This window comes from Typopeltis vanoorti, chromosome 4 (genome assembly GCF_054136105.1).
Source record: "Typopeltis vanoorti isolate ZY-2024b chromosome 4, IOZ_Tvanoo_1.0, whole genome shotgun sequence".
In the NCBI taxonomy this organism is placed as follows: Eukaryota; Metazoa; Arthropoda; class Arachnida; order Uropygi; family Thelyphonidae; genus Typopeltis; species Typopeltis vanoorti.
This window is the reverse complement of record NC_143552.1, coordinates 74493513-74519845: the sequence shown is the minus strand read 5'-3', so window position 1 is coordinate 74519845 and position 26333 is coordinate 74493513. Positions and strand designations below refer to the sequence as shown.

Genomic DNA, 26333 nt, shown 5'->3' with positions numbered 1-26333 from the left:
ACTGTTGTAATCATAACAATAGACTGTCGTGCAAATAAAAATGAGTGAGAAATCTGATTAAAATAAATGATAGCACCTTTCTCTAGAAGCGTGAGTAGTTCTGTTTGAACAAGGAAAACAGATAAGTAAAAATGCGATTAAGTTTTGCATACGAAAGTCAAGTCTGAGAGTTTTTTTAGGACAGCTTTTGAAAAATACATAAGAAACGGAGATAAAAACAGAGGTGGTAAACAGTGCACACACACGCACACTTAAGACACAATTGTAAGAAAACGAAAAACTGTGATTTTTAATATGTGTACCGGTGTAGTATTGCTTCCGAATAGATCTCTAACCTTCTCTCTTAAAGGAGAAACGCCGCAGGATATATCGCAGGTTTTGATAAATGGCCCTTTCCTCCATTGTGAGAAATGCTATTCTTTAGTGCCCTGCGCTGCGCAAATGTACAGAAAATGGATCATCAACAGGTCAACTGTGACGCAATGAAAAATAAGAACTGGATGCTTGGTGGAAATCACTAGTCTTTAAAATAAAATTTTATTTCTTCGGAAGTTTATTTTCGTATTTATAATTAATGATATCGCATTAAAATCATATATAACGTCACGTTATTCAGTCGATATCACCCAATGATATATTGAATGTCGAGAAAAATGTTTGTGGCAATAAAATATATCTTCGAATTAGTTTCAGTCTAATTTTCTAATTTAGTTGCAATTAAATAAAATACTTTATAGTATTTTAAGAAGACTGTTAAAATTTGTAAAACTTACTTCAACATTTTGAAATTATTTAAACTTTGGGTAGTCTCGAATAAACACTATTTTATTTTTATGATATAATATTTATTAAATAAAAACATTTCTAGAGGAAATTAGTGTTTTTACCACTTTGTGCTTTGAATTATTCGATTCATATCGATATAGAAACACATAAACAGAGGTTGTTGGATAACACACTTTGCTGAATTGATGAAATAGTTGTTTGTTAAGAAAGGTATTCTGAGATAGAAGTCCATTATACGTCATACAGTTGGTAGCCAATGAAATTTTAAATTAAAAATCATCAGAAAACGAAATGCGGTGGGTCTTATTAGTAAATATTGTTATACACGGAAGAAAAATTTATTAGTGGATAATACATTTCGTACATTTATAGATGTTTTCGATTTATTCAGTTTAGCTGTTAATTGTTTCGAAACGTTGTTCCCGAATTGATATTATCTTGAAATAAATTCCTAATACGACAAATAAATATGATTTATTGAGATCTATTCTATGCTATTATTTTTATTCTAGTTAAGAAATAAATATATTTTCTCCTGTCTATATTCATATTATCTTTAAAGTTATTACTTCGAAGATAATATCACTTAGCTATAAAAACATCGAATTATATAGAGGTTGGGCAGCATTATATTAATACATTATATAAAGAATAAGGAAGTATCTTAGAGTTAGTTGTGAAATATATTATCTTTTGTTTTAATAGGATGGAATGTCCATTAGAATCTCATTCATTTTAGGGACTTCCTTCGTGCGTGTGTGTGTGTGTGTGTGTGTGTGTGTGTGTGTGTGTGTGTGTGTGTGTGTGTGTGTGTGTGTGTGTGTGTGTGTGTGTGTGTGTGTGTGTGTGTGTGTGTGTGTGTGTGTGTGTGTGTGTGTTATTGCTTAATGACATGTTTACAGTACCTCGTTATATTTGTTGAACGAAAGTCTTTTATGTTACCCTTTTCCATAATCATTCAATTACTGCTTGTTTCATCAACCTGACCATCTTCGTAATAAACGTGTATATCTCTCTCCTTATGGACTGTGGATTAACTTCCTCTTCGCTCTACTATTTACACTTTCCACAGTGAAGCAATGTTCATCGCAGTAACACATGGTTAGCTTGAAATTTTCCTTAAGGGGTCACCCGAGGTGCTAAATTTAGTCATATGGAAATTGTGTGTTCAGTTAAGTTTGATTCTGTTCACTTTAGTGTATTTATATATGTATTTGTATATCCCAATCGTCTCTACACTCACAACGGAAATGTAGGGAGTTGTCACCAGTTTAATACCGGGATTAATATCTGCAAAGTGCTTTAGGGTTAAAAGATTTCCATAGTTGGCAACATTAGTTTAATTGTATCGACATGTTCATGGAGCAATAATATTGATTATTGCCTTGAGAACTCGGTCTCATAAATAAGGATTGAGAGTGCTGAATGTAATATTAGTGATCACTTGTCATAATATCGTATTCCATAACGGGCCAAATGGTTGATTTGGGCTTGCTAAAGTGCGCTAAAATTGAAAATAGGATTATTTTAAAGACATTTCTCTTGACCATGAAGTTATCTTCATAAATTTAACGTACTGAACTTTGCTGTTATTCCTTTGTGGTCGAAATTTGAAAAATCCTTGCGAGCAGTTATTTTTTTATTCCTGTTTTTTTTAATTACTTTTAATCATAACAAGAAATGTAATCCCAAGATTAGTTGAAAGTTAATAATATCTAAATCATTTCATCTTCTCAAAGAGAGAGATGCCACACACAGTGAATTATAATTACAAAATTGAAACATCCTGTGTTTACTATTTATTATTGGGAAAGTTTCGTTCTGTATGAGAACGTCCTAATTAAAATTCAATATCTGGCAGTATTACTATTTGGGTTAAAGAAAGTTTTCCGTCTGCACAATCGTCTTATAAGGAATTAGTAATAAGCCTTTTCATTTAATTTAGCATTATTAAGAAGGTCATTTCTAGTTATTTACTCTGCAGTTTCTCTTCTTATAAACAGCATTTAATACCATACTTTTCTCTGACTATGTTGACATGAATACTTCTACAAGAGCAAGACCAAGAGTGCATGCACTAGCGGTGCTTTATAAATTGATAAGTACGAACTATTCCTAAGATAGGAGTTTGTATATTATTATCTTGTATTTTTCAGAAAGAGAACTCTACATGAATATAAGCTAAATGGACAGTTATTGAAAGGGACTCTGAATATTTTAGTATATAATGCATTTAAACTTTGAAATATATTAGGTAATTAGACTGATTAAGAATAGACTATGATACAGATGAGATACAGATGAGATACTTGAAAGATTTCTGTTGGACTCGGAAACTTATCAATGGTGCTAAGATGATTAGAACAATATGTTATTGGCGTACGTGTTGCCAGAGTATTGAAACCCTAAAACAGAAAGGCACACCTTCAATTTGAACTAAAATGAGAGGCATGTAGTGCTTCAAAGGCCATCTTACAAACGTTTGCATTGGAGCTAAAATCACAGAAACTGGACTGGAGTCTGGACAGCAAGTAAATACTTTGGAGCGATAAATCCACTAGAGTCAGTTTTCATTGGAGGATATAACATGGTTTTATCAGCAGTTGCACTGCTGCAGGAAGGATTGCATCACTCCTACATCAAAACATGGGGGATATGTGATCGTGTTGGTATGGAATTAGTCTACTGGATTATCGATATTGTCATGAACGTAGAGCTGTATCTCAACGCTATGGATAATGCCACATTTCCTGAGGAGTTCTACCTTTTCCAGTAAGACAATACTTCAACTCACTCACGTATAGTAGTGTCCGCTGTGGGTTGATTTGAGGATAACAACAAGCGTGTGTACATGCTACTATTATGAACTACGATAATGACAAATTATAAATTCTATCATAAATTGTGGATAAGAGAATTGCATGAAGAATCGTCTCTGAAATCAACATGACTTGGAGAACTCAAGAGAGTTCTTCTTGAAGAATAAAACTTAATTTTCCATGATACTTTTTAAAATAACGTACGAAACTTTGCTACATACAGTACATTCTGTAATACAAGCCAAACATATATATATATATATTATTACGAAAGGTAATATTTTGACTACTCTGATCTTTTATTTCTCGGATGTTTTAAGATTATATTCAATTCTGTATTGCTGTATTATGAAAAAAAAAACATTTAAAACTCACTATTACGGAGAGATAGGCAAAGTATATGTTTAATGTATATAAACATTTTTTTTCGCTTTTACCATTTTAAACTTAAGGTATGCATTGAATGAATTATGCACAACATTGTACAAGAAATTCCAGAGGAGGTGGAACACCATCTACTTTGATTAGCATATAAAATACAAAAGAAAAGTGCTATTATTTATTCAGATATGTGGAGAGTTGATATAAAAAAAGATTAATTAAGAACCGAATCTATGTAATCAGCAGAATATGGAATGTGGCCGATGCTAAATATCTTATTTTATTCTATAAAACTATAACAGATGAAGTCAATAAAAATAAGTCAAATGTATAATACTGTGTATACGATGAATTTCTAATTTATTCCTGACTGGTTGGCTGAAAGGATAACTTACGAGTATCTGCTTTTCAATCAACAGCCCCCAGGTGTGGTTTTGAATGCCGTTAGGGTGGGGGGGGGCAGATAATTTCATCAACATTAATGAAACCTTCATCCCACTTATTGGAGAATTGTTTAGAAACTTTTCCATGTTCTAGTGCAAGATTAAAAGAATCTAAACTTACTTTCTTAAATAGATTCGCCTGGCACATCCACGGTATTAACCTGCTACAGATTTACAATCTTTCGTGGATGGAATGGTTGTGTGGAATGGTTTTATTTTCACATGCCAACTCTTCGGAAATACTCTTATAACTATTAAGATCATCTTTTTAATGTTTTGGACATGTGAATACCGTGAAAGATATTTTATGTGAAAAAATATGGAAAGAAACTGTGAAAAATAAAAGTAATCAGGAATTTAGTGTATTCTGTTACTTTTAGAAATTCTATACAATATGAATAAAAAAGGGCTTTGGCTTACATATAACTAATGTTACAATCTTTCACAATTTAAAAGTTTTTGTTTTATTATTTCATTGCTATTTTGTATTGTTCAAAATAATTTTCTGTTGCATCCATTATAATAATCACACATAATTTAATGTGGCTTCACTGAGGCAAGTATGACAGTCGACAAAATTCAAGTACGGCGATGTTAGAAATTATAAAAACATTATTTGTAATTTTTTTCTTGATATTGCTATAACTAAGAGACGTCAGTTTTAATGGAATATATTTTTTTATTTTCACATGCAAAATGATTTAAATTAGTTATTCAACCTCATTACAGATAAATTCTTAGTAATGTTAGCTTTAAAAACTTCATAATAAGCTAATTAATCTGTCTCATTTCGTAGCACTTGCTTATAACGTGACTTTATGTGACGCGTCGTTTTCTACCGGAATAACAGCAAAGTTTTTTCAATCAACGCTTTAATATGTATTTGTGTATGCGCGCTTGATTTAGAGAGATCCCTTGACCTTTTTCCTAGCACCAAAAGAGTAGTATATTTGTTTCAAAATGATCCTTTTAACATCCAATTTCAAATGATAATAGAACTCTGTTCTCATTCATTTATTCTATTCAATTAAGTACATTTTACTGTGATAGCATAACAAAACTTAATAAATAAAGCACCCACTAGTATTAATAAATTAAAGACTTAATTCTGTATGTTAGTCAAGTAAATAATTGTTTAATATTCGACATGTTTCACTGACTAATATCTTTCAGAATTTTCAGGGATACACTGGTAAGCAATGGAAAGTAACAAAAACTAGGAAACTAACCGACAATTTTAAAAATTATATAAAGTTATCACTGTGCGTGATATAATACGCGTGTTGCAAGTACAACGTTTTATTTGTTGAGATATTTAATGTAATTTTCATGAAAGTTCATTTCTTTTTGGTTAAATGATCTGCTTAGAGTTTTCCATATATCTGGTAAGATTAGGCCTTGATTCTTATTTAAGTTACTTGTTGAACGGGCAACTGTAGCAGCTTCTTTGAATGTTCTGGAATGGTAGTTGTCTTCTATGTAGGTCATATGACTCATATCCCATTCAATATTATGGTTGGTAGAGTCAAAGTGGGAAGAAAGGCTTGATATATCTTGTCTGTTATTCCTTACATAGCCTATGTGTTCTTCCTTTCTTTTTTCAAAACTTCTAGATGTCTGTCCGATGTAATTAATACCGCAAGAACAGGGTATGCTGTAAACTCCAGAGTATTTGTAGAGAGGATGGCTATCTTTCGCGAAACTTATAAACTTTTGAATGCTCTCAATAGGTTTGTAGGTTACTCTGATATTATATGGTTTTAGAAGAAGAGCTAATTTCTTGGATATCTAGCCAAAATGTTACAAGAACACTTTCACAACACGGATTCTTATATCAAGAACTCTCAACACTTCTTGGAGAAATTAAAAAACATCCGTATCTCTGAAGATAATATTATGGCTAGCCTGGATGTCACATCTCTATTCACAAATATTCCAGTTTCAGAAGTCATCGACATCTTAGAAAAATTGTTCCCACCAAACATCACCAAGTTGTTGAGGCATTGTTTAACTTCGAATTATTTTACATGACAAAAAACCTACTACAAACAACTTACTGGATTAGCCATGGGTAGCCCTCTCTCTCTTTCTCTCTCTCTCTCTTTCTTGTGCCGACCGATTCTTGGAAAATTTGGAAACTCAAATTTTATCTCAAATTACCCCTAAACCAGTCACATGGTTTAGGACATATTCATCATTTGGAATCACAAAAAAGAAGAACTAATAGATTATCTAAACAAAATTAATTGCTTCCACAACACTATCAAGTTCACATTGGAACTAGAAAATAAATAATAAACTTCCATTCCTAGACGTCCTTATTAAGAAACAAACTGACCATAGCATCAACCTGTCGGTATATAGAAAACCTACTAACACTGGACGCTACCTCCATATCGACTCGTCTCACCACATATCCCAGAAACTCAGCATTATCTATATGCTCAAAAAAAGAGCTATAGAGTGTACCACAGACCCTGGAAACTTACAAGAAGAATTAATGAAAATATCCAAAGATCTATCCATAAATGGCTACCCTACAAGAATCATCAATCAACAAGATTCTCTTTAGTGACATACCGCAAAGACAACGAGATGAAACCCAATACATCAGCTCTATAACATTTCCATTTGTTAGTATCATATCCAAACAATTAGCTCTTCTTGAAAAACCATATAATATCAGAGTAACCTTCAAACCTATTGAGACCATTCAAAAGTTTATAAGATCACCGAAAGATAGCCATCCTTTCTACAAATACCCTGGAATTTATAGCATACTTTGTTCTTGAGGTATTAATTACATCGGACAGACACCTAGAAATTTTGATACAAGAAAGAAAGAACATATAGGCTATGTAAGGAATAACACATAAGATATATCAGGTCTTTCCTCACACTTTGCCTCTACCAACCATAATATTGAATGGGATATGAGTCATATGCCCTACATAGATGAGAACTACCATTCCAGAACATTCAAAGAAGCTGCTGCAGTCGCCCGTTCAACAGGTAACTTAAATAAGAATGAAGGCCTAATCCTACCAGATATATGGAAAACTCTAATCGGATTATTTAACCAAAAAAAATGAACTTTCATGAAAATTACAATAAATATCTCAACAAATAAAACGTTGTACTTGCGACACGCGTATTGTATCACGCACAGTGATAACTTTATGTAATTTTTAGAATTGTTGGTTAGTTCCCTAGTTTTTGTTACTTTCCATTGCTTACCAGTGTATCCCTGAAAATGCTGACAGATAATAGTCAGTGAAACATGTAGGACATTAAACAATTATTTACTTGACTAACATACAGAATGAATTAAGTCTTTAATTTATAAACAGACACTGTTGGGATCTCATTTCATTTCATTCAACCAGCGCAACCATGTCTAAAATAATAAAACAAGTTAACACCATTCTTTGAAAAAATGTCAGTTCCCCTAAATATTAAAACCGAGAAAGGAATTGCTTGTTTAAATTGCAAGAATACACATAACAGACTACGAATAGCACATCAGTGTAGTGTTGTTGGGCAGGTGGTTATGGAGGAACTTGAACAGCCGCAGTTTGTAATACGTGTGGCAAACATTGCGATATTCTTCCAAAGAACCGCAGTAGATGGGACGAAAACGAAAGAGAAGATTCAGAAATTGCTTTGGTGAGTGTGAAGCTGAAAGTGATGTATCAATATAGGCTATCAAGCAGCTTCTCATATTGTTAAATCTTAAAGGCAAATAGATGAATGATGGTGGTTCGATGGAGTAATGCTCATGTAGTAAGTACATGGGTATATGAGAAATGAGTGAATTACTGAGAACGGAAGTCATTTATCCAGAGGATTTGCCCTCTTTGGGATAGCATATAATATTTTATGAAGGCTCTGTTGCACCAGCACAAATTGCAAGAGGATATTCTTAGATGCGATTATAGTGATAACAGTCGTGAAAGTCAAAGTTATCTCTTTAGCAGAAATAATACCAACTGGTTAGCTGTGATTATCGGATAAGATAGAGGATGATGTCTTTATCGAAATAGGAGATGAAAAATTATCTCCTGTCTTCCTTATTCATTTATCGAATCAGTGTAACTCTTTTAACTTCTTGTAACCATGTAATCTGTTATTCGCAATGGTTCATAGGAGGGATTACTCTATAGAAATCTTGTTTCGAGCTTCCTGTGCATTAATTCCCTGAAGTCCCTAAAGTCTTTCACTTCTTACATTATGGTCATATCTATGCAGCGCACTGTTACAATTTGGTTCAAAACTGAACAAAAATCTCCACTCGTCCAAGTACAAAAGACACAATTCGTTCTGAAGTGATACCGCATCAGAATGATTCTTTATACTCACCGAAGTTTGTATCATCTGCGAACAACTGAACATCTCCTATTTAATCAAAAATGTATAATAAATTTAAAATAAATAGCGATTCACACAAATAAAATCTGCTATCTTTATCCATTAATGCATTCTCTAATGTATTAATTTGCTTAGTTCAGATATGAAGTGGCTTGAAACGTTTGTTGGTCTCTAAAGCAATTTTCATAACCTTTTGTCTACCTATTGTAGAAAATGGGATATTCGATTGAAATTATGGTGGGAGGATTGTTTTGAACGAAAGATCAACACCATTCTGTTTGATTTGAATTCTGATCCACCATGCTTCACTCTGTCAAACATTATTTTAAAATCCAGAAATATAAGCCTCCCTAGATTCAGAACTGTTGTGAAGTTATTGTAAAACATAACCAAATCACTGGGAAACTTCCTGAAAACCTTACTGGAATTCATAGAATCCTCTTCTCATCAATCCACCAGCTTCGCTTATTGTTGCCATCAATAATAACAGACCTTCACACAAACTGAATTACCGTCGTTTTCTTGTCCCTCCACACACACACACACACACACACACACACACACACACACACACACACACACACACACACACACACACACACACACACACACACACACACACACACACACACACACACACACACACACACACACTTCGAATATCTTTAGCCTCATATTTTAACCTGTTATGACCCTTCAGCATTACTTTTCTCCCTAACTTCTATTTCTACTGTGTAGTAACTGATAGCCTATCCAAATACCAAATTCGTTTAATTTAATACTGTGCTGGATGCTCAAACATGGCCATTTAAACAGCATTTCAGGCTTTTTTTTTCTTTAGGTGGAAGATCTTTTTAATCTTCCGATGTGAGGCTGCAGTTTCGTTTTAAATTATCTTGAAAATGTACATGCTCAATCTGTACAGTAGAGAGTCAGATTATCTACTGATTACTCTCTCTCTAAGAGTAAAATGCTAATCCTGCAGCGAACTGAGTACTGACGTGAATAAGTTTATCACAAATTTACGCAACACCTGAAACGGCGTCAATTTATGCCTATCCCCATATAACTTCGAACCTCTTCACAACATATATTAATAATAAACCGTAGCACTTATTATTGCCGAAGACCGACCTACGAAAGTTATTTTCTTAACCATAAATTTAGGCTAAGTTGGTTAGTATTATACCTAGATATTCTTGATTCACAAGATATAGTCATGTATTTAAATTAGCATCTCATCTCTCTCTCTCTCTCTCTCTCTCTCTCTCTAATCTGTCAGATTATTTAACATTTAAGGCAAACTACTTGTTTGCCTTAAATATTAAATCTATTTTCTATTCTTTGGATATTCCCATCCTTCAGATGTATTGATGAGATTATAGCATACATACGGAAATTCAATATTATTAAGTCGTCATTTTGGTTTCCAGCCGTGAGTGTATCTACGGTACTGAAACGATATTATCTCAGTTACTTTTTGTAATGCAAATTAACATTTATAAAGGAATTAACTTAGGGAGGAAAAAGCTTCTTCTCCTGCATCTGCGTATTTAATAATACTTTCGTTTCTTCTGAATGATTTTATAGATATGCTTTATAATCTTATGAGGAACTAAGCCCGTTTTCTGTCATCATTTTTGAGTTTTTATGCTTTGATGCTCACACAAACAGAAATTTAAATGGATTTTAAGAAAGAGTTGGTTATGTGCGTGTATATTCATTCGTATCAATGTAAGTGTTTTCCTAATTTGAATAAATGCCAGAAATAGAATTTATCTAAATTCGATGTATAATGTATTTCCAATATTTTCCCTTTCCTTTGTCACGCGAGATTAATATGTCGATAAATATTTAGTTACATTAAACAAATCTATGCTTTCATTTCTATTCGGCATCTTTATATTGCATTTTCTCTATTGCTTTTTCTATATTTCTCCATTTTTGTTTTTTTAATGTCAAAGTATCGTGAATATTGGAAGACATAATGTAAGAGAAACGATATATACTTAATTTGAGTAGAACTCCTCCACTCTCCCAGTATATTCGTTATAGAAATATACAATCGCCAATAATCTGTTTCTGTATTAGTTTCGAGATTTTCAGTGAAATTCAACCTTAACTCAAAATTTTAACTATATAATTACTGTAGGAAATGCAGGCATGAAACAGAATGTTTCTTTTAGTAGTGCAGAAATAAATACAATGATTTAGAGACTTTTATTTATTTAATTTCTTTTTTTCACAAGTGCCGCATAAAAGCCGCATTTTCTTTGGCTGTATCGCATATGTATGTAATCTGAATCTGGAATAAAAGGCACAGCTGCTACAATGACAAATCGGGTTACCGATTGTAGACAGTGCACCTATTCCAGCCCACCAATGAAATGAATATTTTTCTTCTTATTAAAGTATTTTGTATGATTTTCAATCAAATCAAAAAAAAAATCATCTAACGCCTTTTTATTCCCGTATACGGGGAGTAGGCGAGGCCATTTAGCCCCATCTAACTTTTGGAGACTGAGTGGGCAGTTCAATCTCCACTGGTACCAATCAGAGATAGATGTCCCAAGGCTATCACTAATTAAGCGATACACAGTGAAGAGAGACGGCTCAAATGTGCCGCCATCTCGTGATCCCTAACCTTAACACAATATATTTAATGTCTGAAATAATGTGGGTTCTACGGTCGATTTTCTTGAGTTTACGGGACGAAAAACCCGAGTTTCCGGGAGGAAAAACCGGCTTGCCCATGCCAGAGATCGACTAACTCGGGAACCGGTCGAAAAAATGCTTAGAAAAATTTCCTCTAGTCGCCGACTAGACTCGAAACCAAGTCTTCCTTCGTGCGGCCAAGCGCCGTGGTGTGTAAACGCCACATCCACTGAGCTACACAAAAGGAACATTAATCTAAAATTAAATACATTAAACATTAACTTAAATATTAGAGAGAAATTTCTTTTCAGAACTGTTTTATAAATACACCTTTATTATTTTAATATAATTTATCTTGAAAATTGTTACAAAAGAGAATTTGTCTTTATATGTATTATAGACTCGAGTCTTTATTACGTAATACTTATTCCCGCTGCTAAGTGTATACTTCAAAAATTATTTAATAATTCACTCGTAAATTCCTGTTTTTTATTTAATTTATTATTTAATAATCCACTCGTAGAAAGTATTTTTAACTTGGGTATAATTATGTTAAAGATACACCTTGCTCCACCTTTACCACGAGTTGCCTTGGTCTTGCACTACCTGTAGGATCAGCTAGTCTTGCATCAATTGCAGGCGCAAACTTGACATTTTGTCTGTTTGCTTACTTGGGAAAAACGGAGCAAAACCAGGTTTAAAATTGCTTGGTATTTTTAACATAATAATCCACTCGTAAATTCCAGTTTTTTTTAAATTTAATTTAATGACATTACAAAATACAGTATAAAAATGCAATTTTCATATTTTTAAGGCCTTCCTCGCAAATGGTTGAATTTAATCCAGGCCACATAGATTAATATTTACACGTAATACTATTTAATTCATAAACATGATTAGAAAAAAGGTACTGTCTACATAGATAGATAGATATATTTATTTCTTTTAGAACAAATAACCCTTTTACGATTTCATATTCATTATTTATAAACATAAATAATGTATATGTTTAATACAGTACCCATATAATTACTACGGGATTTATTATTGCATTACCAATATATTTATTTTTAATGATAAAAGCTTACATTATGGTTCCAGTATGATGTTTAGATCGAGATTTGCATTTCGCTTTTTTTATTTTTTTATTCACGTTTTCCTTTTAATATAACTCGTTACATCTAGAAAGTAATATTCGATGTGATATTAGACTAGTGTTTTGGTTAACACATCAACTTGTTTTAAAAGAAAATAAATCAAAATATCGGATGTTAAAAACTCACTGCAGGATGAGAATAATAATTGAGTAATCTGGTTCGCTGATGATTAAAATATCTCAACGAAAATGTGTGCTTTAAAACGTCATCCAACAATTATGAACATTTTGCTTTTCATCATTTCGAAGGGCAGTCTTTTACTCGTGATCCTCACCAGTTGAAATGTTTCTGACTGGTGATCACTTGAATCCAAGATGCACAGCCTGCTCAAAACTGCCGTCGTTACTACAACTGATTTCTGAGTTAATTCTGGGATGTGTTTTGTGAGTATTTAAAGATTTGGTACATTCATGGTTTTGAAGAGCTGTTTGTCATAATCCTTTCGGCTATAATTCGCTTGAAATACTCGATGCCTGTTGTATTTGAATAGGTGATATATACGAATAATTATAAGTAGGTAACGTGAATTTGGCTTTGTTATCTGCATGCAATTCACAAACATTGGCCCTGAAAATGCAGACTTTTTTTAAAAAATAACCAAATAAGATTACGCAATTTATAATATATTAGTCCAATAAAAAATAAAAAATATACTACATTTTTAATGTCATACACACACACACACACACACACACACACACACACACACACACACACACACACAGATTCAGTTGTTCGAAGATGCACTGTGAATGGATGTTGATTAGCAGATTCATCAGTAGTCTGGAAATGTTTACTGGACAAAGATAAATATAGGAAAATAAGAAAGAGTTATAATCTAAAATATGTGTTTTAATAAGAGCGTGTGAAGGCAAATTTTGATAATTCGGAGTGGCTTACGCAAGACACTTTTACGTCGCAGTCAATTATTATTTGCATCTCTATTCATTACATTGATGAATAGTGTCTTAGATGTGCTTCACAAAAGAAGAGGGGAAATCTGTGTAAGTAGGTGGTGACAATTTGAGCGCATTCTGAAGAACAGGATAACACAGAACTGTGAGATACATTTAAGAGTGTGGTTTAAATCGTAGATTAAATGTACACGTTAATGGTATTAAACTTAAAAAAGTCTTTAAGTGTAATGAAATCTTCTTCAGATAATTGAGAAGTGTACATTGTAGGAATGACGGTTCAATGATGGTCCTACTGAAGTCTAAGCGTTTAACTAAAGACGTTATTTACTGTCCATTGTGCTTCGTGCTGCAGAATGCTGGAGAATAATAAAAAGAGATAAGTAGAATACTAGGAATGAAATTAGACTTTTGAGGACAATGTTGGTCAGTTCAAGGAAAGACAACATCAGGAATATAGAGATTAGTAATATTTTTTGACTCTCGTGCGGTTTCAGCATATGACGAGAATGAATTCCGAAAATATACTATGAAGATCGTATGAAATGAAAATTGAAGGAAAAAGAACAATAAAAAAACATCACGGGAGTGGGGTAGAATATTGACTCAGAATAGTATTCATAATAATAATAAAAAAATGTAATGAAATACACGTAAATCCTGGCCTGATAGTTTCATTGGAGCAGTTGTTGAACTATCCTCATCCCATTGAAGAATTGCGAGGAGCTCAGGGTTGCTCGCGATTCTTATTCTTTATCAATTAAGAAAGATGTTGAAACGTTATAACACTAAAGTGTGTTACATGAAAAGAACGAATAGGATACTGTTATGAGCAAAACTATGAATAGAATTTGATGGTATACAAGAATGGAACCTGATGGCATTCTGACCGAACAGAGTATGCATTCTCAGCCATTACCTTTATTGAAGTACAAAGGTTTCAGTTTTCTTGATTATTTCTTTAATATATTTCATGCTTCATTGTTAGTTATGAGTGTGAGAAAGCTATAATTTTTTCCTTAAGCCTTATTTTCTTGAACTATCTTGGGTAATAAAGCTTTATTTCAGTGAGAATTATTTCCGTGAATCGATTAGATATAGGACAAATCAGATACAGGTAGCTTTCTGCCAACCTGGTAACTTGTCCAAGTATCTGAAGAGACTAGGATTAGTTTCTGCACCGAGTTACTATAAATAAAGCGATCGCGAATGCTGAAAGGATAAATATTTAAGGAAAGAGCAGGCAGGTAGAGCAGTGATGAGCATTATCTGAAAATTATTCAAAGTATATTTTGGTGGACAATTTGCAATGGATAATTGTTTACACCCTAGGCTAAGTGAAATTATAAAGGAAAGCCATTCATGTCCCCAAACGAGATGACTTGACTGTTTCACAGTTCGATTGCAGATTACCAAGGTTTCCTGGATACAATTCCGAATTGGGCCGAGGGATAGTGACAACAAATGAATATTGAAGAATGGAATAGGAAATTTTCATCCAAATGAAAACAGCAAAAAAGAGACATTCTGAATGTGACGCCCCATGCCCGAGAATGTCAAATCGCACGAAAACAAAAGTATCACCCTTGTGGCTAGAGAAATGAAGTAATTTGGGCAGCCAAAGCGTAGTAGTGATGGGTGTGGCTACAAGATGGGATTGATTTGGCAACATAAAATCAGATTTGACTGTCTGTAAGAAGTCATGCACATAACTAGTAATTGTTTATAAAAGGAAGCTTAATAAATTCGAAGTGCTATGTTTATATGGGTTTTTATTGTTTTCTATAGTTTGGTTATGAAATTGGGCGAAATGTTACCTATCCGAAATGACTGTACTTATTTGTGCTGTGTTTTTTTTCCTTTAGAGAGATTGAGAGAGAGCATATGTGTGGGTGTGTGGGGGGGGTCCATCTTCTAGACAATATGGCCGCCTCACTGCTAGAGTTTGATCATACATACTGCTTAGATTTGAGATCAAATAGCAGCAGAATTATTCTAATTGTAAAGTACCCTAATATGTTACTGTCGTGCTCTGTTTGAGTAATATCTAATGGCCAGGTTGCCATATCCTAGAATTTAGAAGATTCTGGATCTCAGCAGTGTGTTTGCATCCTCCTGAATTGTATCATGTGCACTTCATGTAGAAAGAGAGAATGTAAGGGGCTGGAGTGACATAGAAACTAAATCCCCATTTTGGAAACCAAACAGTGCAATTGGACACTTCATACATGCCCCATACTAACGATGGGCATTTGCTGGCTAAAGATATAATTGCCATTTCCTTTAGCTAAACGGAGAAATGTTTGTTGGACCTATATGTTTTGCTTCACCACTGCGTAATATCTCACAAGTTGATTAGTTGTAATTTTACACCACTCGCCTTTGTTGGTTTTATTGCCCAGAAAATTTTTAAAAGTAGATATTGAAGAATGTAATTATCTCTTCTAAGGTAAATATAATATTATTAACCACTTATCGAGCCATAGGACCAATTCTCTACGTTGAAATATAAAACTAATTGGAACTACTAGATTTGAAAATGGTATTTTATGCCTGTTCGTATTACGTACGACTTGCGAGTTCCATCGTTATAACGAAAATCAAATTGGAACTAGGACGAATGTATTAGGTCAATTATGACAATTTAGTATGTCTATTTCAACCAAATTTGTGTTCGCCAGGTGGTTTTTCCATTTTGCAGGAAGCAAAACCACAGTTTCTCCCAAGGAAAATCTTTTCCACCTCCCTACGGAGGTAGCAAGGGTTTATCATTTGCATCCATGACTAGATGCTAAGTTCAATCTAACTCAAATTATTTCTCAGATTGGTCTGAAGACATTGAAAACTGACTTAAGAACCAACTGCACTGATATTTCCAACCAATTCATTGAGTTTTCGTTTATAAGTTAGCATTATTCACAATTGTCATATTTGTAGGCAAATAAAATTGCCCTCATTAATTTTAGCATCGGATATGCTAGAGAATTCCTTCATCTAAAAATTAAATGCTTCACTATTCTTATTTAGATAATTTTATTTTCTAAAAGCTAATTTAATATGAAGCGGTAGAAAGAAAGAGAGAGGTGGGGCAAAATAATACCCAATACACTATTCTGTACTTATGAATAATAACGATTCTTAATATATAATAGAAATAATTTTAGTCCAATGTTAATGTCATTGGACTAAAATTGATGAAACGCGAATAGATGACATATAAAATTATAACATTGTTGTAATCAGCAAAACATAAAAAAGAAACAAATGTACAAAATTCACGCAGAGAACCAAACATATATGTTAAGGTATGGTTGCAGATGCGACTACTAATTGCATTCATGTGTTGCTTGCATGTTGCTGAGCGTTTTACAAAAAAGTAGCCAGCTGTGAAATACTACACATAACTTTAAGAGTCAAAAATATATATTGGCTTAACATTTCGTAATTGTAATATGGTCATATTTTATCTAATAACGTTTATAAGATTCATGCAGTTATACTGCATAATTTTCCGGAATTATTTCACGTTATTATATCATCAGATTTGGAACTTTAAAACAGAATCAAGAGAGTTTATTTATTTATTCATTTTGAAGAAACGTTAGTGCTTTAATTACTGACAAATTGTCCAGTTAACTCCCTAAAGTTTCACCTGAGATTTGTCCCTAGATTTCTCTGCTTTCAGTGTGATGATATCAATTACTCGCCATGAAAAATGTCCAATTTTCTTCATAATTCCATTTCTTTTGCTGTCATTATCTGTTTTACCCTGTTATTCATAAAGCGATAAAATAAATTATATGAATCACACTGCTTGATTGAACAAAAGAATGCTTGCGATTATCTTTAGGTGACGATGAATTTCACTACCCGATGTGAGACTACTAGCCTGCTTATTTAAGGACTGAAGTGGCTTGAAAATAAAGTTCCGTGTTTGGTCCCCAGAGTAGAATTTGCGGTGTAACTTTTAGCCAACCTACTGCATTATTTTAATGTAGATCCGCAAATGTTTAGTTGAGGTTCTCAGAAAAACAGAAAACGTAGTCTGATGTTTGTAGCGTGAATGATTTGAATAGAAAAAAAAACATCATGTCACGGATTGTTATTTACGTTTAAGAAATATGTCTGGATTTTTTCTATGAAATTCTAAAATTTCATATCGTATCTAAACATAAAATCTGCCATAAAACAAGTGTCTCATCTTTATATCTTCCAGAACGTGATTGGTTATTTCTTTCCTCGTGTTACTATGGTCCTGATGGATAACAGATCGTCTGCTTCTGAATTGTGTAGGAATTCACTGTGATACATTCGTAAATGTATTGCTAAATATCGTCTGCTTGAATTTGTTTTGAATTTGTTTAAACAGAAATCTTCACTGCTTGGATCGCATTATCAACAATGGATCTTATCTCCTAGAATGCAAATTGGTGTTGCTTTTAGAAATGCAAACAAATTCCCACCTTTATACATCTTTAGAGGAAAAAATGGAATTTGTTGCTGTCAGGACTTGGATGAAATTTTAAAGAAAATGGATGAGATTCGTAACAGCTGAAATATACATATATGTGCGTGTATACTTTCTTCCAAAATGCCCCCCAAATCAGTTCGGTTACGTAACAATAACGAGTAAACAGTAAAATAATAACGAAGAGCATTCCACCATTTCGTATACGCAATATGTTTCGTAACCAAGGCGATTAAAGGGATAAGGTACAGAGAAATTTCTATTGAACTATTCATGGCGATATAAGGTAACGAGTATATATTATTGCTGAGAATGCAAGATAAAGGCAAATAACTACACTTTTTTTCTGGACGCTGAGGATTCACTGATGTAATAGCCCGATAGGAATGAAACTAAATTCCGAAAAGCTTACCACAGAGTTTGATAAAACGGATGAGGCATCAAAGTTAACTTAATTTATCACTACTTAAGACACAGACTCCCAATATTTCTTTTGTTTGCATTTTATTAGTGCTTTCGCGTGTACTTTTCGTTCATTATGATTTAGGAAAAGTTGTTAAGAAGAGGGACTAGCGCAAATTGCTTTTTGATTCGAAGAGAATATTTCTTCTTCCAGTATATATTAAATGTCTGGTGAAAATATCTGTTAAAGGATTGTATAAAAATGATCTGCAATTCAGTGTTTTTCGTTAATTGATTAATATAGCTTACTGAGTTCTTTAATAAGTATGGGAATGACTATGAATTATACGGATTAATTGTGTTTACAAGTCTGTTTGACTGTTTTGTGGGATGAAACAACTTTTGGAAGCAAAGTTCCTGTGATCTATGCGAGAAATGCCAACTCACCTGCAGTTTAAAAAATGCCTTATGAAGATTCTTGAAGTCTTAAACGGGATTCGAACCCAGCTTTTCCGACTGAAGTACATTATCATTATAGACTAAGTTAAGGAGGATCTGTATGAAATTATTATTATTATTATTATTATTATTATTATTATTATTACGGGCAACTCCAGGGAGTCCTTAGACTCATCGAGGGAGACCCTAAACATCATGTCCACACAACTATACGACATTCTCACAGTATCTATCCTACCTTGCCTTGAACTCACTCACCACAACAGACTCTGGCTGCTTATTCCACTCATTTACCACTCTAAAAGTAAAAAACCCAGCTCTAACACCCCTGCTAACCACACCCTTGCTCAGCTTTCATAGGTGTCCCCTAGTTCTCCAACTACCAGTCCTGATCTCAAAACTATCCTCTGAATTAATCCTATAGAAACCCTTTAGCAATTTGAATGTCTCAATCATATCTCCCCTTTTCCGCCTATCAACTAATTTCTGCAACCCACAAATCTTCAACCTGTTCTCATAAGGTTCATTCCATAGACCTGCTATCATCTTGTTCACTCGCCTATTGATTCTCTCCACCTCCTTCCCATCAAGAAGGAACCTAGGTGACCAAATCTGGGCACAGTAGTCGAGATGAGGTCTTATCAAGGCTCGGTACAGAGGTACAATACCTTGCTTGTCTCTGCTCGTCAAGGTTGTTTTCAACAACCAAGTGAGTTGATGAGCTGATTTAGCTACTTTTGCAATGTGCCCCCTAAACTTCATCTCCCTATCCACCAACACTCCCAAGTTCCTGGCCTCATCAATCTCCTGGAGTACAGTTCCACCAATGTGGTATACTGCTGCTAATCTTTTCACACCAAAATGCATAACCTTACATTTTGTCACATTAAATTGAGATCCATTCTCCTTATCCCAGAACTCCAATCTATCCAAGTCATTCTGCAAGATTTTGACATCTTCTGCCAATTATCTGAGACAATCATAAACAGTTTCTTTAAAATAACATTGTAAACGTATCCGTCAGTTACTCAGTAAGTGAGCCTAGAACTACTTCCGATCTGTGTATTCTAAGACACTGCTTGCCATTTTTAATGTACGAATGTCCGTCAGTCCGAATAGTTTTGGCTACTTTTACCACTAGAAATGGTCCAACAGAAAGCGAAATTGAGATAATTACGCGACAAAGTTTAGTAATAATTATAAACAGCAAAAGTATATTTAAAACCACTTATGCAGATCACAGTTATATTTCACAGATGGATAAGCTGCATCTAAGGCTTTCTTACCTGTTATTATGAAACTGATCTAAATAAAGGAACTTTATTCATTGTACAGTAATTGTACTCTTAGGACGGTTATCATCTTGTAAAGATCTAGACGAAGCACTCTTTAATTTACTGGAATATATCAGTTGATTATCAGGAAAATTTAACAGCTAGTTACATTACGTCACATAAATAAAACGATTAAAATAAATCTGCTATAAATTTAACTTGTTATAGGCCTTTACAAAAATTGAAACTACTTAAATGGGATTTACAGTTGAATGACTTCTTTATTTTTATGTCCATCCTGCCAATCTCTAGCACAATCAGTACTATAGGTGGGGTAAGAATTAGATAAGTCAACTACCGATTCTGTAGTCCTACACTAGAGTCCAGATAGCATTTCTATGTCATCGGAGGTCTCCAATAAGTAGGATGATGGTAGTTGTCGCGTAAAACATAAGATCATAATCATCTACCATCACAAGACTCATAAATGTCGTTGCCACAATGAGGTTCAAAATAACAGCCTGTAAATTAGATTGGAAATTCTCATCTATGCAAATTAGGCTGGAACGCTACGCTGATTTGAAATACGACATCCATTTGTACGGTCATATAAGAAATTTCGACAAATCTATTTGATAATACGCATCTGCAAACTATAATTTCCTCCGCCATTTTTTCACGCTGTAACTAATGTAGCTAAATATATTTCAACACGTTGTTGATGATATCACTGAAAATAAAACATCAAAAATAAAACTAAGAAACTAAGCTGAAACAGAAAAGAGTATCCTTCACTAGTGACCATGATATAATAACATATCTGTTTACTTTAGTTAAGTCTAAAATAGTCCGTGTTCTCGCGAAAATATGAAACCATTCTCAGTGAAAAAAATTGTAACATACTGCGGTGAATAGAGGCAGTGTTCCTAATTCTGAAAGTATCCACTATACGTATTTGTGCTGAACCTATGAGATCAGTTCTCAAGCAGAGCTATCGTTATGGAAGTCACAACGAAATTACACAGGCACTGTGCACACTCTGTTAAAACAAGTACCGTTTTAGAATGAAATAATATACCGTTATATAACTCACGTGCGAGTTATATAACACAAACAAAATATGAATAGCATAGACAAAATATTACGGTTCACTTCTACTTATCAGTTCTGATTAATTCGTAATTTCAACTGATCACCAAACAGCGGAAACATTAAAAAATAAATGTGTAGTTTCAATAATCTAATAGACTCAAAAAGAATATAATTCTTCATTTAATTGAATGTAAGAATGAAAAACGAGAATTTTTTTTGAAGCTCAGTTTCCGAGTTTGATAAATGTTATGAAATAGCTTTGAAGATGTACATTCCAAGGAATCTCTCTCTCTCTCTCTCTCTCTCTCTCTCTCTCTCTTTCTCTGTCTGTCTCCTTATTATGATTGCAAGCGTACTATTTCTCACCTCGATAATTCATTGTTATTTGTTTTTCTTTAATATCTTGAACTTTCTAACATAAACCACTTTCATAGCAACAAGTCAACAGAAAACATCCACACTTTTGTTTATTCTTCATTCATTTTGATTTCTTTTACTTGTTGTTGTTTTTCATTACCATTTACCCTTGATTTTTCTGAATGATTTAAAACCTTTCATACTCAACCTCTTGTTGATCTCCAGCCTAGTTTATGAAATATTTACATGCATTGTTATTCCTTTTATGTAAATTGTCTTCTTCCTTCTTGACTTTAGAAAACAGATCCCATCCATCATTTGACGTTGAAGGATAAAACTGCATTTACATGTACAGGAAATTACACGCATTTGTCTTCCGCTATCTGTTTGTTTCATCTTCCTGTTAGCAATAAACAAAATAAATGGTTTTCTTCTAACTAAAATCCTTCTCATATTCTACTAATGTTCAAGAACACGACTAGAATTCAAGTCTTCGATGGATGCACTCAAAGATACGAGAAGACTGACCTGTAAGACAATATTCGTTTTATTCGCGACAATTTCTTATAAATATTTGAAGAAATAAGCTGTTAATTAAAGATAATAATTTAGTTATGACAAGTAAAACACGTAAAGGTTGTCTCAGTAAATCATTATCTTTAATTAGTTTCTGGCCTCTCTTTTCTTTCCGGATTTATTGATTTTGCCCTTGCAACATCTTCCTTCAGAGTTTCTCATAATTTTCTTATCTTATTGACTTGTTATTTTGTCTTGAAATAAAAGGTTATGGATATATAATTTCTTGTCAGATATTACAATAATATCTGCAAGCACAGAGAGGACTTCAAATGGATTTCTTACAAACACAAGCATTTTTCTTGAATTATTTACAACGTATTGAATTCGAAGATAGGTTATGCAATCGGAGACCATTTATTGACAAGCATACTCGAGAAAGAGTCTTAATTTAGAAAAGTTAATTTTTTTCTCAAATATTTAATACAGTATTTAAGACGTATATGTTGCTCGTACTTTATTAAGCCCAATATGAGCCTGTTTTCTGCAAAATAAATTCTGAAATTAGAGTTTTAAATGCGATACAATGTCAAGAAGCGTTTCTAAAAGTATTCATTACAAATCATTTTCTCCATTCGTCTCTTGGTACACAAACTACTTCTTGAACTCCCATTAAAGATATTTATTGAAATTTGATATTTGGATTCCTTACGAAGATTGTTGAGTTCTCTTTTGTTATTTAAGTTGTTTATTTGTGGAGTAATTGTCAAAATGTGTCCGCCATTATATATTGCAATAATAATGTTCGGGCTGGCCTGAATTTAATAACATTTCTCATTTATGATGACCATAAATCGATGTCAATAAAGTTCGATTTTGTTCTAATCAGGTCATTTTATTGGTAAAAAACGGACATTCTTTTGACATTAATAAATCCACACTTTGCTAGATTACACTTTAATGAAGTTTAGTATCTTTCTTAGTATTTATTGCTTGATTTTGTTTTAATTTAAATTTTATATACGTTGGGCCATTTTAGCAAACTTAGGCAAAATAAAAGTACACGTCTTTAACATGTATATATGTTAATAAAGACTTCGATACATATAACGAAGACTTGAAATTTTTGATATATTCTTTGTAGTTTATGAAAAATATCATTGCCGTACACTGTTGTTCGAAAGCTAAGAACGAACTACATTTTACCTGTATGTGAAAAGATTTTCATGCCTACAGCTAAATTATATTACACAAAATGTGTTTTAAATTTCGTACAAATTAAATTGTAATACATTTTTGGCAAAAATTACAAATTTCCTAAGGAAGTAACTAAGGAATTAATGTAACAGAAAACTATGCGGAGAGACTTTTCATTATGGAATATGTCCACCCGAACTGCGATGCATTTCTCACAACGTCGTACCATGCTTAGAACCAAGTAACTCAAGAGTTCGTGAGGTAAAATGGCCCGCTCCGCCTTCAGAACAAGGATAGGGACTTGTTTTCTGGAGAGGAATTCCGAGCAGCATTGCGTCTCCCTGTTGCGTCCCAAACATGTTCTATGAGGTTGAGATCTGGCAAACGATTTGATTAATATACTCAGTCTTCAGAAAGTATCTCCACTGCTCGTGTATGATGTGCCGTCGTACCCTCATCCATAAAAATGAATTCTTCGCTTACAGCACCAGAGAACATTCGAACATGACGTTGAAGAACTTTCGTTGCAATATCGTTCACCAGTCATAGTCCCTATTTCCAGCACTTGAAAATTGGTACGTCCAATAAGCATAATGCTTCCCCACACCATGACATATCTATCCTTTTCAAGAACATTCTCTTGATTGTAAACAGTACTACTGTCACGCCAGATCGAGTGTTATGTAGAATTGGAGGAAAGACTAAAACAACTCTCATCTTTAAAGAGTACATTAGTCCATTAGTGTCTTGTCCAATTTTTATAGATACAACATCACTGAAAATATACTCTACAATGAGCTGTGGATAAAGGGTTGCAGATTACAGGCCTTTTGGTGTATAGAATTACTTGTCGCAGACGTCTTGCCGCAGTTTGTCGAGATATCCACGTAACTGTGCTTGAATGGAGCAAACTTGCAAGCTGACCTGCCGTTATGTGTCGATTACGTTTTGCTGTTATAACCAAACACCTGTCTTCATGCTCCATAGTAGAGAAGATGATCTCTTACCAACTGTCTGGAATACATTCCATTGATTTGAAATGTTGTCCAGAGCCTAGATACAACGCTATGTGATATTCGAAACTCTCTGGCAATATCACTAATTCTGCGGTCTTCTTAAAGCTGTCCAATCATTTATTCCTTAAAACACAGTTTGCTTAGCGCAGACGTTTGTCCTGTTGAGTGCTATCACGTGATCCTTTGCCTGCAATTTGAAGTTTTCAACGTGCACCCGCTTTCTACTAGAAATCGTCGGCTATACAAATTTCCACAAGCTGATTCGTCTGAATTTTCGGTTGTAATCTTCAGAAATGGTGTTCATCCTTAAGTTCTGTACATCAGTGTATATAAATCTTTAACTAATCAAAACTGCAGTTAATTTTGTTGCAAAATGATTCGACATTATTATACTCATTCTTCTCAATAATGTAATATAACACTATTGACATTCAGAAAAATGCATACAGTGAAACTTGGTGCACGCGGTGAGTTCAGTCGTTTTGGGGGGGGATAAAAATCTGAACCATATTAATAAACTGTATTAGCAACAATGAGCTTTAGTGGGTATATAATAATGGTTATTAATTCGACATTAATAAGTGCAAAGCTATGTGCACTTTGACGTTTTCAGTAGCATATTATATTGCTGGGATTTTACTACAAGAAACTGATTAAACGAGAGATCTCAGTGTTATGATGTATAGGAAACTGAACTCAAAGATCAGTCGCGTAATTAATACTACGACTCATAGAATAATTGCGACATTGAAACGAATGTCGATATGTAAGGAAGTCATTTTACCTCATTACAAAGCCTTGACCAGACCACGCCTGTACTACTGTGCGCAGATTTTGTCTTCTGGGTTCGGATGGGATACAAAACCAGCGAAAATGATGTAGACTGTATACGTAGAGGAATTCGAATTTGAGCATACTGCTCATGCTCAAATTGCAGTTCATCTAAGTATACAGTCGCGTGTTCCTGGATTAAAAATTACTCGGCCGAAATTAAAATTACTTAAATTAATTTAAAATATAAATTATTGAATACAATTCAGGATAACAATTTCCAAAACTTTTGGAATAGTGAGACAGTCATTCTGATTCCATTATAGCATCATAAAATAAAATCTTTAGTATCCCATTCTTCTGAAGAATCCCTAAAACAAGAAATTATCAAAGAAGCAGCTTTACTAAATGGATATAATCCAATAACAACCCAAAAAATGATTAACCACTCTCCTACAAATCAACCCACTGGACTCCTATACCACATATATTGAACACATCTCTGAACGTGTGTCAAAAATTATGAGAAAATATCACCTCATTACTAGCTACAAACCCATAAACCAAATTCACAACTTGCTACCTTCTCCAAATGAGTTTGTACTCACTGGGGAGGACAAACTTTCACCAATGATGCTACCTGGCGTATACCAAGTACCATGATCATGTAACTTGTCTTACTATGGACAAACCGGAAGATCTATAAATAAACGTATCCGTGAACATCAAGACCACATCTGTCTTATCAAACCTCACAAATCTAGCCTTGCACAACATGGAATCGAAAATGGTAACCACAGGATCCGATGGCGAAACGCTAAGCTACTGCATGGTTCCACGTATAAACCTGAACGTTTATATAAAGAAAGTGCTTCAGCCTTACTTCATAGACCTAATCTTAATCGATATGACTGTCTCAATATTCCAAAAGTTGAGAAAATTGTTATTCTCAATTGTATTCAATAAATTATCTGCTATATTTTAATTTAATTTAAGTAATATTAATTTCAGCCTAGTAGTTTTTAATAAATAAAAAAGCCACTTTATTCGATTTCAATTTAAGCATCCGCACTATTGTTTTTTGAATTCAATTCCTATTATGTTTCAGTACGGAAATACCTTGAGTAGACATAATAACTAAAATTATAATAACGGAATTAACTCACGCTACTTAGGTCTTTTGGAATTGTCAGTTATTGTTTAATTGGCTTTATACATGTACTGAAGATGCCTGTGATACTCAGACGAAAATTAGACT

The 26333-nt window shown here is 33.5% G+C and overlaps 1 protein-coding gene across 1 annotated transcript in view; it reads left to right on the top strand.

Annotated features, from left to right (window-relative positions):
• Positions 1-26333, top strand: part of LOC150107419 (gamma-aminobutyric acid receptor subunit beta-like) — a 415258-nt gene that overhangs the window by 1795 nt on the left and 387130 nt on the right. The window lies entirely within an intron of this gene.